General features: G+C 38.4%; 1 non-coding gene across 1 annotated transcript; it reads left to right on the top strand.

Annotated features, from left to right (window-relative positions):
* Positions 1–1,709: 1,709 nt before the first annotated feature.
* LOC120078886 lies at positions 1,710–1,816 on the top strand. Its single transcript, XR_005482163.1, has one exon. It is a non-coding gene; the product is annotated as a small nucleolar RNA R71 (small nucleolar RNA).
* The last annotated feature ends 12,661 nt before the right edge of the window (positions 1,817–14,477 follow it).

The raw sequence follows: 14,477 nt of genomic DNA, 5'->3' as shown, positions 1-14,477 counted from the left end.
TTTTTCATTGTTCACTGTCTCTATTATTGCATGGCAAGTTTCTAAGGATGTTGTCGCATCCTCTCTTTCTTCATTTTCTTCCTCGGACTCTGAATCTTTAACGCAAGTGTGTTCAACGTCGGAATCTGATAAGCCTTTCTCTTCTGGGAACTTCATTGCCTTGATAATATTAAACCTGAGCTTCTTTCCATTGATGCTCATTGTGATTTCTCCCTTGTGCACATCTATTTGAGCACGACCAGTAAACAAGAATGGTCGTCCCAATATGATTGGAACATCTTTATCCGCCTCATAATCTAGGATAATGAAGTCTGTAGGTAGAATGAATTTGTCTATTGTTACAAAGACATCCTTTAATTTTCCTTCAGGGTGTACCAGGGACCTATCTGCAAGTTGAAGAGTCACTGTTGTGGGTGTTAGTTGTCCTACATTCAATGGTTTGAAGATTGAAAGGGGCATTAAGTTTATGCTTGCGATATAGATCCCTTCCATTGAGCAAGGTATTGTGAAACTGCCTGGGTTGCACATCTTTGGTGGGATTATAGTATTTGATTCTTGTGTTAATGCCACTGTGGCGAATTTTTCCGTGCTTCTCTTCTTCGAAACAATGTCCTTCAAAAACTTTGCATACACCAGCATCTGCTCTATTGCTTCTATAAATGGAATATTGATGTGTAGTTGTTTCAATATTTCCAGGAAACGATGATACTGACCTTCATTGTTTTGTTTCTTTTTCAGTCTTTGAGGAAACTGAGGTAGATGTACTTTCACTGTTCCATGGTCTGGAGGCTTAGAGGTGATTGCATCTTCAAGTTCTATATTCTTGGACTCCTTTGACTCAGTTTGCGGCAACGGTTTCTTTGATTCAATTGCAGGTTGCTCCTTTGAATCAACCTTGCTAGGCTCTTTCCTGACTTCTACCGTCGCCTTTCCACTTCTTAGGGTGACTACTTGGCAGTGTTCTTTCCCTGTATTCCCTAGATTGCATGGAAGCTCAATTGAACTAGGCAATGTCCCTTGATGTATGTTTTTTAGCTCTCCCGCAATTTGTCCCATTTGAATTTCTAAATTGCAGATGGATGTAGCTTGGTTTTAAAAGACTGTTTCATTCTTTTCGATGTATTGCTTCAACAAGTTTTCTAGGGATGATGATGGTGGTATTTGAAAGCTGCTAGCTTGTTGTTGTTGTTGTCCGTTAGTTCTTTGGAAAAATCCTGGTGGTCCCTCTCTCTGAGCCATAGGTTGACTGCCTTGCTGTTGGTTGTTCTTCAAAGAAAAATTAGGGTGATTTCGCCACCCCGAGTTGTAAGTGTTTGAAAAAGTAGATTGATTGAGGATTTCGTGGACACTCCTCAACAGAATGTGGTCCTTTACATGCAACACAACTGGTGCTTATTTGCTCTATCCCATTGACTTGCCCACTTCAAGTTCCTAAATTATTTATTACGATGCCTTGCAACAAATTTATCATCGTATTCATCTGATTTTGCAATGATGCGATGGCACCATTACTTGCATTTCCTTCTCTGGGTTTTGTTATTTGATCGATTTCTTGCCAATCTTTGTGGTTTTTCGAGATGCGATCAAGAATATTCTTTGCTTCATCATATGTTTTGTCCAGCAGACCTTTTGCTGCTGCCGCATTGGCAACTGTCTGCGATGTAGAATTGAGTCTGTGATAGAAAATCTCCATTTGGAGACAATCTAGCAATCCATTAGGTGGGCAGTTGTGTACTAGTCTCTTGAATCTCGCCCATGCGTCACTGAGCGATTCATCTTCTTCTTGTTCAAAATTGGTGATCAATTTCCTCCTTCTAGCATTCTCTGTGGGAGGGAAATACTTCTTCATAAACTTTTCCACAACTTGCTCCCATGAAGTTATCTCTCCTGGTTCGAGAGAGTAAGCCTATTTTCTTGCTTTATCGCATAGTGAAAATGGAAATAATGTGAGTCGAACCTCTTCTAGGGAAATATACACAAATGTGTTACAAATTTCAATGAAGCTTTGTAGATGGGCGTGCGGATCTTCACCACGCTGTCCTCCGAACTGTCCTACTGTTTGTATCATTTATAACATTACTGGCTTCATCTTGAACCTTGATCCATCCAGTGTTGGTCTCATGATTCCTGGAGAGAAATCATACAGGTTTGGTGAGGTATAATCTCGAATGGGTCTATTGCGATCATTTGCCAGTAGGATAGGATTTGGCATTATGTTGTTTTCATTTGCTACTCGTTCTTCAAGATATTCAGCCATTCTATGAACTCTTCCTTGTCATTTACGTATGTTTTTCTGTCTTTTGCGAAAGGTTCTTTCGATCTCTGGGTCGTAGTTGATCTCAGGAGTATGTCCTTCATGCGACGCTTACTTCTTCCTTTACAGATGGAATGGAAATGCAACAAAGGTCGAAAGTTGCAAAAATCAAAGAGGTTTAACGTTAGCACAATCTATACCATAGTCCTGGCAATGACGCCAAAAACTTGATGCGATGATGTGTGGATGTGATGATCATACAATTTTTCCTAACATAGCCCAAGTATAAGCCTTCTGAGGTTCTGGTAAGTCCAGGGTCGAACACAGGGACTACTAAATAGATATGCGACAGACTCTCTTATTCTATGGTAGTGATAAAGAGGTAGATGGTGTTTTGATTTAGACTTTCCTATGCGATAGAGTTGAACGCGGAGTGAAGAAAGCATAGTGTTATAACAAGTATGCGATGAAGGGGTTGAGAAGAGATTTAGCTAACATTTCTCAAGATTGTGTACAAGTCACGCGATCATGCTATACACAAATATTAGTACTACATTTCTCAATGCATAATGCCACATTTCCTATTTCTAGGACGCATGCGATGTGTATGGAAAGCAGCAGATAGAACTTATTTCTAAGTTTCTACTCTTTCTTATGTGATTTAATCTGACTCTCTAGATTCTATCTTTAGACTACTCTCTCGAGTACTTCCAAATGATGAATGATGCATATATAAGACAAAATGATGGCATAAAATGCATAGCTTAAGCCATGCTAGCTAAGTACTTCTCAACCCATTCACAAATTTAGTTACTCATGCATGGTGTGAAGAGACTGAACATAAGTCGAAATGAAGTTTCCATTTTTGCAAATAAAGTATTGAGTACAAAACAACAAATGGATTGAAAAATAACAAGCCAGGTAAGAAATGTCTTGCTTTCCATGGCCTTTTACACTACTCTTTATCACTTCAACTCTGTTCCGAATTGTGGACTCTTGCTCTCGCAAGGGTTGGTCTTCTCTCCTTTGTATTGTTTTTCGGCAGTCTCTCGATCTTTCCGAAAAGTGATTTCTTTCGGCTGCGCCTCATCTCCTTGCTCTCTCTCTGTCTGCTCTATCTCTTTGGTAGCATTGGGTATTTATAGATTTCAAGGTGAAACAGCTCTTCTTACTAATGATTGCAAAGATGGGCAACATTAATTTATCTACTCTGTTGTGCCGTCTGAAAGTCACCGAAAGTTCAATGTACTTGCAATAGTATGATTTTTAACGGCTGTCAACTGAATTTCGAAATTGACCATTATCAGCTTTATGTCTCATCATGATTTATTATGTTGTCGCCTTGATGCAATGTCTATATGCGATTGCTTTTGAGAAACTTCTCACGATCGCAAATTCAAGCACGCTATCGCATTGTGCCCTTGAATCGCAATTTCATATGCGCCATCGCATTGTACCTGCATAGAATAGGCAAATTAACTGCTTTTATGCGATGAGCATTAGCGATTGCAATTCCTTTTAGTTTGGTGCTTTCAAACATAATATTACCTATTTTATCATCGCTTTCTCCCATTGTTTTACTAATTTGAGTTGTAATAACTTGTATTTCTAGTAGTTATCACTAGGGCAAGTGGGAGATTTTGTATTTGGTGCGTATTATGCCTTAGTTTACTATTTTGTGTACTCTTATATTCGTGTGACTTTTATGATGTACACCCCATTAGCTTTAGGACAAGTGGGAGATTATTGGGGTTGATGCCCTAAATCTCATGGGTCCTGTAATTTGTAATTATATTGTACAAATAATTTGATTTATTTCTAAAGGAAATCGAACATGAGGATTTCCATGAGCAGCGGAATGATCGTTCCAAATTTCATTCGTATATAAACATGAACAATGACAATCAAGAAACGGAAACATACAGGCTATGCAACATACAAAATTTCAGCATGCTTTATTAAGATCAAGGGAAGAATTACACATGCCTTTGAAGACTCATCTTCAACACCCTTGATCATAAACGCTCGTTTAACCAGAAAGACGGCAACCCACGAACACTTGTACACCATGACCGCAACACAGCACGATCACAGTAACCACGAACTCAGCGATCTCCAAGATCACGAACACAGCAAACTTCAAAATCACTAACATAGTAAACGACCTCCAAGAAACCTCGACTATGTCGAGTTGAGTACGACACCACCACAATAGCTACCTTGGTATTCTCAATGTGAGAACCCAGGAGTGTGGGCTCTGTGTGGACTTGGTTATAGGACGAGACCGGAGGGAAGAACAATCGTGTAAACAATTGAGCTAGTGCGAAATGGCAAAGATCTATCGTATAGATGATGCTTAATCATTTAACTATCGCACTACGATCATTTAGCAAAAGTTGCATGATCGTTTAGCTAAAGGCCAACTGAGTGAAGTATCGTATAGTGTCACTCCACAATCGTCTAGTCTCTCTTCAGCTGTCGTTTAGTAAATCTCATTTACTTGACAGCCACCGTGAGTAATTTTCGAGAATAGAAATCTCAAATTCAACAACTACTAAATTTAGGAAAACATTTTTCCTTTTATTTCACGGTTACCATGAAACTACTAATAACCTCCCACTCAATTGGTTATTAGAGAAAAAGAGATAATTATCCAATAATTATATTATTATAAATATATATGATAACCAACTTACCATACTATATTTATAACCTATAGTTTTAATATTTCATCTCATGAAGCATATAAACCATAGCTCTTTTTCTATTCTATGGTCCTTAATGTAAATCTCATTTACATTAATCCTCCACTTGATGTATCTCATACACCATACCGATCATATCATATATAATCAAATTACCTCTTGTCAATTTGAACATTTCAAATTAACACCAAGAACTAATCCTCAACTTGAATTCGTTGAGCTACCAAGGGGACCTTATGGACCTGTAGCTCGAAGCTCCAACGATACGTGAATAATTGACTAAACTCTTTAGTCACGGGATCCATCATTCATTAATTGTCAGACACTTCACTAAAGATCGACAGTTGAACTCTTCTTACTATAGATATATTATGTGTCCATATCAACCAATCAACAGTGCGATAAGCCTTGACAGATCACTCGTAAGTATAGCTAGACCAATAAACGTTATGCCCCTGTAGTTACATCTAACTTCTTAAGTACCACTGATCCCTCTAATGAACATAAGTCATAGAGGTCAATTTTACTCGACAACCAAAATCCCGTGGACGCGGTATGCGATGCATGTTCCTAAGATATGTGTTGATAGTCATGTGTCGATGGTCATGCTTTGGACTGATAATGCGTTAATGAATGTATGCGATGACCATGCGTCCTGCCACAGGTTTTCTTATGCTCACGCCAAGTATAATGCAAACGTAAGTTTTTCGGGTAATCCGAGGTTGAACACAGGGACTTGTAGCTATATGTATGCAGTGATGTGCATGCGGTGGTTTGAATAAAAGAATGGAAGGGATGTTGCTACATTAATCCTACTCCTACTCCTATCTAACAGATAACGCAATGAGAATATGCATGAAAGGTAGAGATACGACAAACCTTGACATGAAATAAATGTGTAGGAAAATAGCTAAAATGCGGAGATAATTTCATTGCAATCCTTAAGAGTGACCGCAAGGACAACCTTAGTCAACGCAAGCCATGCGAGCATGCAACACACATACAATAGTAAACCACCTCTCGGTGCGAATACTACAGCTTCTAATGCTAGAACGCATGTGATATATGCGATAAGTCTATAGAACCTATACATAAGCCTCTATTCTTATTTATGCGATGACAAAATGACACACACACAAATAAGGTGACCACATAATATCATTCCTATTTCTAAGGTGCATGCGATGCAGGTTAACAAACGGAGCTTATCTCTAAGTTCCTCGTTCTTGTCTATGCGTTCTAATCCGCTCTCTCGAGTCTTAGATTTGGGTTTTAGACTACTCTCTCAAGTGTGCCTAAATGATGAATGATGCGCTCATAGGACAAGGTAACCATATGAACTTGGTTGACGCAAGATTATTCCTATCTTTAGTGAACAATGCATGCATTGCTTAATGTGTCCAACCACTTACCCTCCCGAGCAGCTGATTGTTGCTGACTTTACTCATAGACAAGCAATGCATAGCCTACAGACAAGCATTGCAGCAGCTTCACACTAAGAAAATAAGATTACTCACATTCTCGCACAATGCACACCTCTCGGTGGGTTGCTACATGCTTTATATCCCTAATCCACATGACTAAGTATGCAATACCCAAGCAATCCCACTAAGTGTTGCAATGAAAGTAAAGATGCTAAGCAAAAAAAAATGGAGATGGAGTTGAAGGAACAGAGAAATGCATTGGAAATAAATTGTATTAATTCCTCAATCACAAAATGTCATACAATACAATATAAGAAAGAAAGGAAAAGGAAATGATCGGCCAGAAGCAAAGACTTGCTCCCAGCGGATGTGCGTCAAGGCTGTCGGTGGTGCCATGGATGGGCGGAGGAATTGACTCTCTCGAGATCCTGTCTCTTATACACATCTAGATGTGTATAAGAGACAGGCTCCCAGCGGATGTGTGTCAAGGCTGTCGGTGGTGCCATGGATGGGCGGAGGAATTGACTCTCTCGAGATCTAGCTCCGGTCAAAGGCTCTGGTCGTTACTCGGAATGGATGAAGGAGGTGAAGAACTTTTAGCCATCTTCTCACGCGTTTGTCCAAATCGCGGGGAAAATCCCCGAATGATTTGAATTTCTGCTCATCGGCTTCTATTTATAGAGCTTGGGTCACCGACAGCATTAATTGGACTGCTCTGAGTCTGAGTTCGGCATGTTAGTCCTTTCTGAACCTCTGCCACTAACGGCGTGGTAGGTGAAATGCCAGTATCAGCTTTGGATTTTTTCGAGGTAGATGCGTTAATGTGTTCATTCCACATACCTTGCATTGATCCCATTAGAATGCATTATCGCATAGCCGCTATCATTCAATGGCTGCATTCGCGTAATACCACAACTCTACATGATGATCGCAATCGCTTGACGAGCGCAACTCCCATGCGATGAACGCATACGGCTGATTACCGCAACATCCATGCGTTGATCGATGTGTTTACCTTTGCGATGGAGTGTTTCTCCGCATGCGGTCGTCTATGCGGTGGTTTGATTTTCGCGTTTGTGTTCATTTCCTGCGTTAGCTACAAAAATAGAACATTAAAAGCATAATAACGCAAAATAAAGGGTTAGCTGAGATTCAACATGTTAATCGATGCAAGCTCACTTTCTCGTGAATTCCTATCATGATTGTCGCATATTCTGCCTAACAACCTTCATAATTCTAAGTAAAAGGCCAAGATGACATGCATTTCTGCATGTCATCAGTCCTACTATGACTGAGTCCTCTCTTCCAAAGAGAAGTTGTGGCCACTATGTTCAAGCCCCGGAATCAGCCCTTAAGGGAGCAATCTATCTACTTACCCCTGCTTCTGGGAAGGAGTGAATTTCATCTTGTGTAATTGAGTTCCCAGCTCCCAAACCAGACAAATCCCCAAAAAGGTAGGCATGTTGAGTTGGCAATCTGGCTACTCTCACCTATATTAATCAAAGAATTACCCTCAAAGGCAGAAGTTCCCAAAACACTCAGGATTGAGGTCATGTCACCTATGGTTGTTTAGGTGAGATGTAAATCTCGAGTATCAACGACGTTTTATACAGAGACGAATCATTTTGTGGTCCGGTCTTATATAAATTCTTTGTATAGGACATCCCCGCTTGCATGTCTCCACATGAATGGTCAGGATCTACCATTTGTAGTAGTTCACAACACTTGCAAACCTCTACAAAGCATGCCATATCCCTAGTGTCACCAAGATCATGTATCCCACATTAATCCTTATACTACAGACCTATTTAGGTTATCACTTAAGGCATGATCCACTTGTATATCTCATATACATGCTTAAGTTTACATACGATAACCATGGAACTTTTGTTTATTAGATATGAATAAATGCCAGATAAAATAACTCTGATTTTATTCATAACAATGTGTATAGATTACAAACTTCGAGACTCCAGAAGAATTAAAACACCAATCCCAACAATTTATAAAATATGAGATGTTTTAATCGACATTTAGTAGCATTAACCAACAAAACAAATAAACTAACATCCAAGGTTATAGCTTAAACGTGTATGTATAGACATACAGATGGATCATATTTAAGTGATAACCTAAATGGTCTGTAGTAGATGGATAAAGTTAGTTACCTTATCCGTGTTCACTACGAATACGGCTCGCTTTGTAGATGTTACAATTGTTGTAAAGTGCTACAAATGATATGATCTTGATCATTGGAGACATGTGAGTGGGAGTGTTATATACAAAAGGGTTTGTATAAGATTGGACCACGAAATGAATAGTCTCTTTATATATCGTCGTCAATAGTAGAGACTTACGTTTCCCCAGGATGACCATAGGTGACATGACCTGAATCCTGAGTGAGTTGTGAACTCCTGCCTATGAAGGCAGTCCTTTGATTTGTATGGGTGAGAATGACCAAATCGCTGGCCCAATAAACCTATCGTTTTGGGGATCCGTCTGTATCAATGAGAGTGCAAAGAGTGCAACTATCGGTCTTTAGTGGAGTAACCAACAGTTAATTGATGTTGAGTAATTTAATTAAAGGTATTTAATTAATTATTCAAGTACCATTGGAGCATCAATCTATAGATCCATAAGGTCCCCTCTCTAGCTCAACATGAATTATTGAGAATTAATTTTAGATTAATTTAAATTGTTCAAATTAATTGAGGAAATTAATTATATATGATATAATTAATTTAAATTAATTATATGTGATATAATTAATATAATGTATTTGATACATTATAATATAAACTTTATTTTGAGAGGAATCAAATATTGAATGTGATTCAAATAATAATTATATGTAAGAGATTCATATAATTAAGTTTTATATGAATTGGATTTATATTAAAAACCATGCATTATTGAGAGAGAAACAAGTCTGGAAATCCGTTGGGGCTCTTCTACCAAGTCTACCATCTCGAAGATGATAGAGGGTCAATTATCATTGTGTTGCACAAGACGGTGCCATCTCACTTCGAGTGTGTTCCTTTGTAGTCAAATATGATGATATGCTTTAGCGATGTTACCTACCAAATAAAAGGCTTGCTAATTGATCGAAATCACTCAAGTAAGTGAGGACTTACTCACCTACTTCAACTCTCTCGTTTTTATCTTGATAATAGTTTCTTCTATCGACTGAATTCAAAAGGCGACCCGCTACGTCGAGTTATAAGATGAGATATAGTTGTTGTACTACTTGACTGGTAATAAAAAGCTTATGTAAAAATGGTAAGACTCTTGTATGTATGGTAACCCTCTCATACGCTACTGGTGGACTATTGCATAGAAAGGCCGACAAAAGCAACATTTCTTAGCATGCTTTTCAAGTGCTTAGCTTCTGCTAGCACTGGGCAGCAATGCCATAAAGTTAGTTCAGTTGGAAGCCTATGCCAAGAAGTTATGAACGAAGTGATGGGCCCTTTTAGAGTTTTAGAGATAGGGTAGGGGGGCGGCTTGATTGTGATAGTAATTTCAAACATCTCTCATTTTCTCTTAATATGCACAATTTGCTTGCATGCCGCTTTAGGCATATCTCTCTTTCTTAGTTTCACGCTGGCCTAAGTCAGTCTTTTAGTAAGCGTATAGTTGCAGCTATTTAGTGTATAAGCAATTCTTTAGTGAATGCACCGAAAGGGTAAGATAAGACAAGGCGGTGGAGTTTGGTTAAAGATGTTGTTACGCAGCATTCAGAACCAGCCTTGAAGTGAATCTTTGAAAGAACGAAGAAGTAAGGAAATGAGACAACTCTTTCTTTCGCTATATCATAAACGAATCTTCCCCTCCATACCAATCACGAGTTTTTCTCCATTCCTTTCATATATCGTCGTATCGCCCTTAATGCTAGGTTTTGAAAAAGACTTTTCATGTAATTCCTATTTTGGTCCAATTCGAATCCCTCCATTGTTTCCTTTGCCTCCCAAACCTTTTGCTCGAAATGAGAAAGAAGATGGTGCACTCGAATTGTATTATTTAAGTGTTTATTGCTTGCCAAAGATCCTACTTCTACAATTGGTAGGTCACTGGGTTATTGAAATAAGTTGTGTTTTCTGTGGTTTTACCATGTTAAAAATTTCGTACCAATTCAGTCGATCTGGAATGGATCGATTAAACATTCTATTAGAGAGCCTTTTTTGGACTCTTCTGGGTGGTATTCATTCTTGTTTGGCTCTTGGAATCACATCCAACCATGGTTGGAATAGCTCATAAAATCCAACCACTTCACCTACTTTATTGCCCCTAACCCTTTCTCGTACCTCTATTGAAACATAATGGTTTCATATTCCCTAATTGATTGGTCATTCCTTTCTATTCGTATCTCTTTTTCCAATTTCGGTCTTGATTAGTTTACGAGATTGAATTGCTAATTTTCCTTTGGACCTCCGATTTGTTTTTTTTCCAAGAATGTTGAACCGAGTATGCAAGTCGTGTATCTAGGAAGAAGTGAAAAGAAGGGATTTCACTTTTTTGCACCCTATTTTGGTCTTGTAGCTATTGAAATGAAATAGTAACCTCTTTTTTGTCCCATCGAATAAAGATTGAATATATGCCTCTTCTCTAGTGGTGGTGAAACCAACCAAGATGTATGTCATTCGACCCAACCTCAGACTCTTTCTTCCCAACCTATTTGACCCTTTGGCCGCTGTTATTTAGGTGGTATACCGAGATTGAATTCCTCCTGAGAACACATGAAAGAAATATATGAACTGGGTAAATAGAAATGGAAAAGAGATGTTTCCAATTCATTCAAATTCAAAGCTTTTTCTACATCCATATGATCTACTAAATTTAATTGGTATTGCTCATATAATGAAAGTAGATCTTGGTCCATAGAGTCTTAATAAGGTAAGAACTTCAGCATGTTCAATGTTTCTTCATCCAAATACAATATACAAGTGAACTGTAATTGTGAAAAGATTGGAAGATCTGGCCAAAGAAGGTAATAGCCCTGTAGATTTATTCCCATGGTTCAATCCTTCTCAGTAAAACGCGACCTGTTCGAATTTTGATCGCTTTTATGTGAGAAAGGGGGACCACCCTCTAAGCCTAAGTATTCTTCAATGACTGATAGCATACAAGTACCGTGAGGAAAAGGTGAAAAAAACCCTATTTAGGGAGTGCAATAGAGAACCTGAGATCTAATGCGAACAATCAGTCGAAGGAGCAGTAAGCCTTTACTTGAGTATTTTCCTTTATACCCTTTGTGCTATTAATTCCATATAAATATATTCTTATAGCCCATTTAGGGCAAGAGATTTTTTATTACACAAATTCTTAGCCTTCAACCTCCACCTTCTCTCTAACTTCTCTCTAGAAATTCTCTTCCCTTTTTCTCCTAAAAAGTTCTTAAAGACCACTCTTCCAAGTTTTTTGGAATCCTAGAGAATAGCAAGGTTGTTGGGATTGGTGTCCTAATTCTCCCGGAGTCTCGTTGTTTTGTAAAGATACACATTGTTCAATGAATAAAATAAGTGTTATTTAATTCTTGCATTTACTCATATCCAATAAACAAAACTCCTTGGTTATCTTATGTGAACTTAAGCATGTATACGTGGTATACAAATGGATCATGCCTTAAGTGATAACCTAAATCGATCTGTAGTATAAGGATTAAGGTGAGATACCTAATCTTGAAGACACTACGGATACAGCCCACTTTGTAGAGGTTTGCAAGTATTGTAAAGTACTACAAATGGTAGATCCTGACCATTCGTGTGGAGACGTGAAGCGGGGGTGTCCTATACAAAGAGTTTGTATAATACCTGGACTACGAGATGACTAGGCTCTGTATATAACGCCGTTGATACTAGAGACTTGCATCTCACCTAAACGACCATAGGTGACACGACCTCAATCTCGAGTATTTTGTGAACTCCTGCCTTTGAGGATGGTCCTTTGATTAGTATGGATAAGAGTGGCCAGATTGCCAACTTAACATGCCTACCTTTTTGGGGACTTATCTGATCTGGGAGCTAGGAACTCAATCCACAATATAGAATTCACTCCTTTCCCGAAGCAGGGATAAATAGAGAGATCGCTCCTTTAAGGGTTGATTCCAGAGCTTGAACATAGTGGCCACAACTTCTCTTTGGAAGAGAAGACTTAGTCATAGTAGAACTATGTTTTATGTACATAAAAGGGATCAATGGAACTTAAGGAGACAAATGTATCTACAGGGGCATAACGGTTATTGGCCCAGCTGTACTTACGAGCGATCTGTGAAGGGTTGTCTCACTCTTGATTGGTTAAGATGGATACATAATATATCTGTAGTGAGGAGAGTTCAGTTGTTGGTCTTTAGTGGAGTGCTTGGCAGTTAACGGATGGTGGATCCCGTGACTAAAGAGTTTAGTTAGTTATTCACATACCGTTGGAGCTTCAGATCTACAGGTCCATGAGGTCCCCTTGGTAGCTTGGATTCATGTTGAAGGATCAGTTCTTGGTGTTAGATTTGAAATATTCAAATTGACAAGAGTATTTTGATTATGTAAGAATATAATCGAATATGATGTATAAGATATCATCTAGTGGAAGGATTCGATGTAAATGCAGATTTTACATTAAGTACCATGGAATAGAAACAAGAACTAATGGTTTATATTGTTTCAATGAGATGAAATATTAAAACTATAAGCTTTATAAATATGTAATGATAAGTGGTTATCAATTTAAATTTATAATAATATAATTATTAGATAATTAATACCTTTCTTTTTTAAATAAACCAAATGTAGTGGGTAGTTATTGCATTGGTAACCGTGAGATAAAAGGAAAGTGGTTTCCTACATTTTTAAGAAAAATAAGTTTTTCATAAAGTTTGAAGAAAAGAATTTGAGTTTTTCTCTCCGGCAAAAAGAAACTCACGGAAGTCTTTAAGTAAATACAGATTTACTAAACGACGGCTGGGCGAGCTAAACGATCGTGCAGGTGCTAGCTAAACGATCGTGCAGTGTTTACCAAGGTCGCCTTGTTGGTGGTGTTAGACTCAACTCAACACCGTCGAGGTTTTCTGGAGGCCGTTTGTGGTGCTGCAGAGGTCGTTCGCTGTTGCGAAGGAGTTCATGACCGAGGAGATCGTTGAGGACGAGCGCGAAGTGTTCATGCTATGTTCGTGCGGTGTTATGGTCGTGTAGATCGAGTGTTCGTGGTTGTTGTTGTTTGATCAGAGTGCGCATCGGAGCGTGGAAACGCTTCTGCCGTTGTTAGTACAGTTTTTCCCTCTGTACATTTGTTGTTTCATGTTGTACTTTCTCTGTAAATTTTATAACTGCTTATATTGAAGTCAACTGTAAATGATTTGTTGATTCAGGATTGTAATTTGGAATGGTCTTCCTTCCACTGCTCACGAAAATCTCATTTCTGATTTCTTTCAATTGGTATCAGAGTCAGGTTCTCTGATATTCCAAATTACAGATCTGAATCGAACGATTTTTACAGTCGTGGTGGGTTTCTGCATTTGTAGTTAACCATTTTCTACATTTATGGATGAATGTGATAAATGTTTCGGGTTTAAATTGCCTTTTTGTTAAAGCTTTCGGTATTACAAAGTGTTAATTGTAAAGGCCCCTACGTTTTGGGCGAAATTAACTTTGCAATCCAGTCTGTAATTCAAAAAGTTCGAGTTCGTCGAGCCGTTCGTGATGAAGCTTCAGCGCATGGCGATGCAGTTCTCAACAAAGAAGAAGATTAAGCATTGATCGGATCGTGTAGCCTTAGGTAAACGATCGTAGGGATTTTACTAAGTGATCGTTTAGTTTTTTTTAGACAATCGTGTAGTATTTTCTAATCGATAATTTAGCTAATGCTAAGTGATGGATGATAACTTGTAGAAATACAAGTTATTTATGTTGTTTTATTTAGATATTGCGGCAAAAAGAGAAGAAAGTTGCGTCGATAGTATAAGAATTGGCTGAGAAATACGAAAATTATGAAATGTCATAAATGCACCCACTAACACCATTGCGATGGCGAAATAGAATGTTTCAGTCTCTGTTTTCTAGAAAATAGGTCATCGCATGCGTTAATGGCTCGAAGACAAAATGTACA

This window comes from Benincasa hispida, chromosome 5, assembly GCF_009727055.1.
Source record: "Benincasa hispida cultivar B227 chromosome 5, ASM972705v1, whole genome shotgun sequence".
NCBI lineage: Eukaryota > Viridiplantae > Streptophyta > Magnoliopsida > Cucurbitales > Cucurbitaceae > Benincasa > Benincasa hispida.
This window is presented reverse-complemented; position numbering and strand designations above follow the sequence as displayed.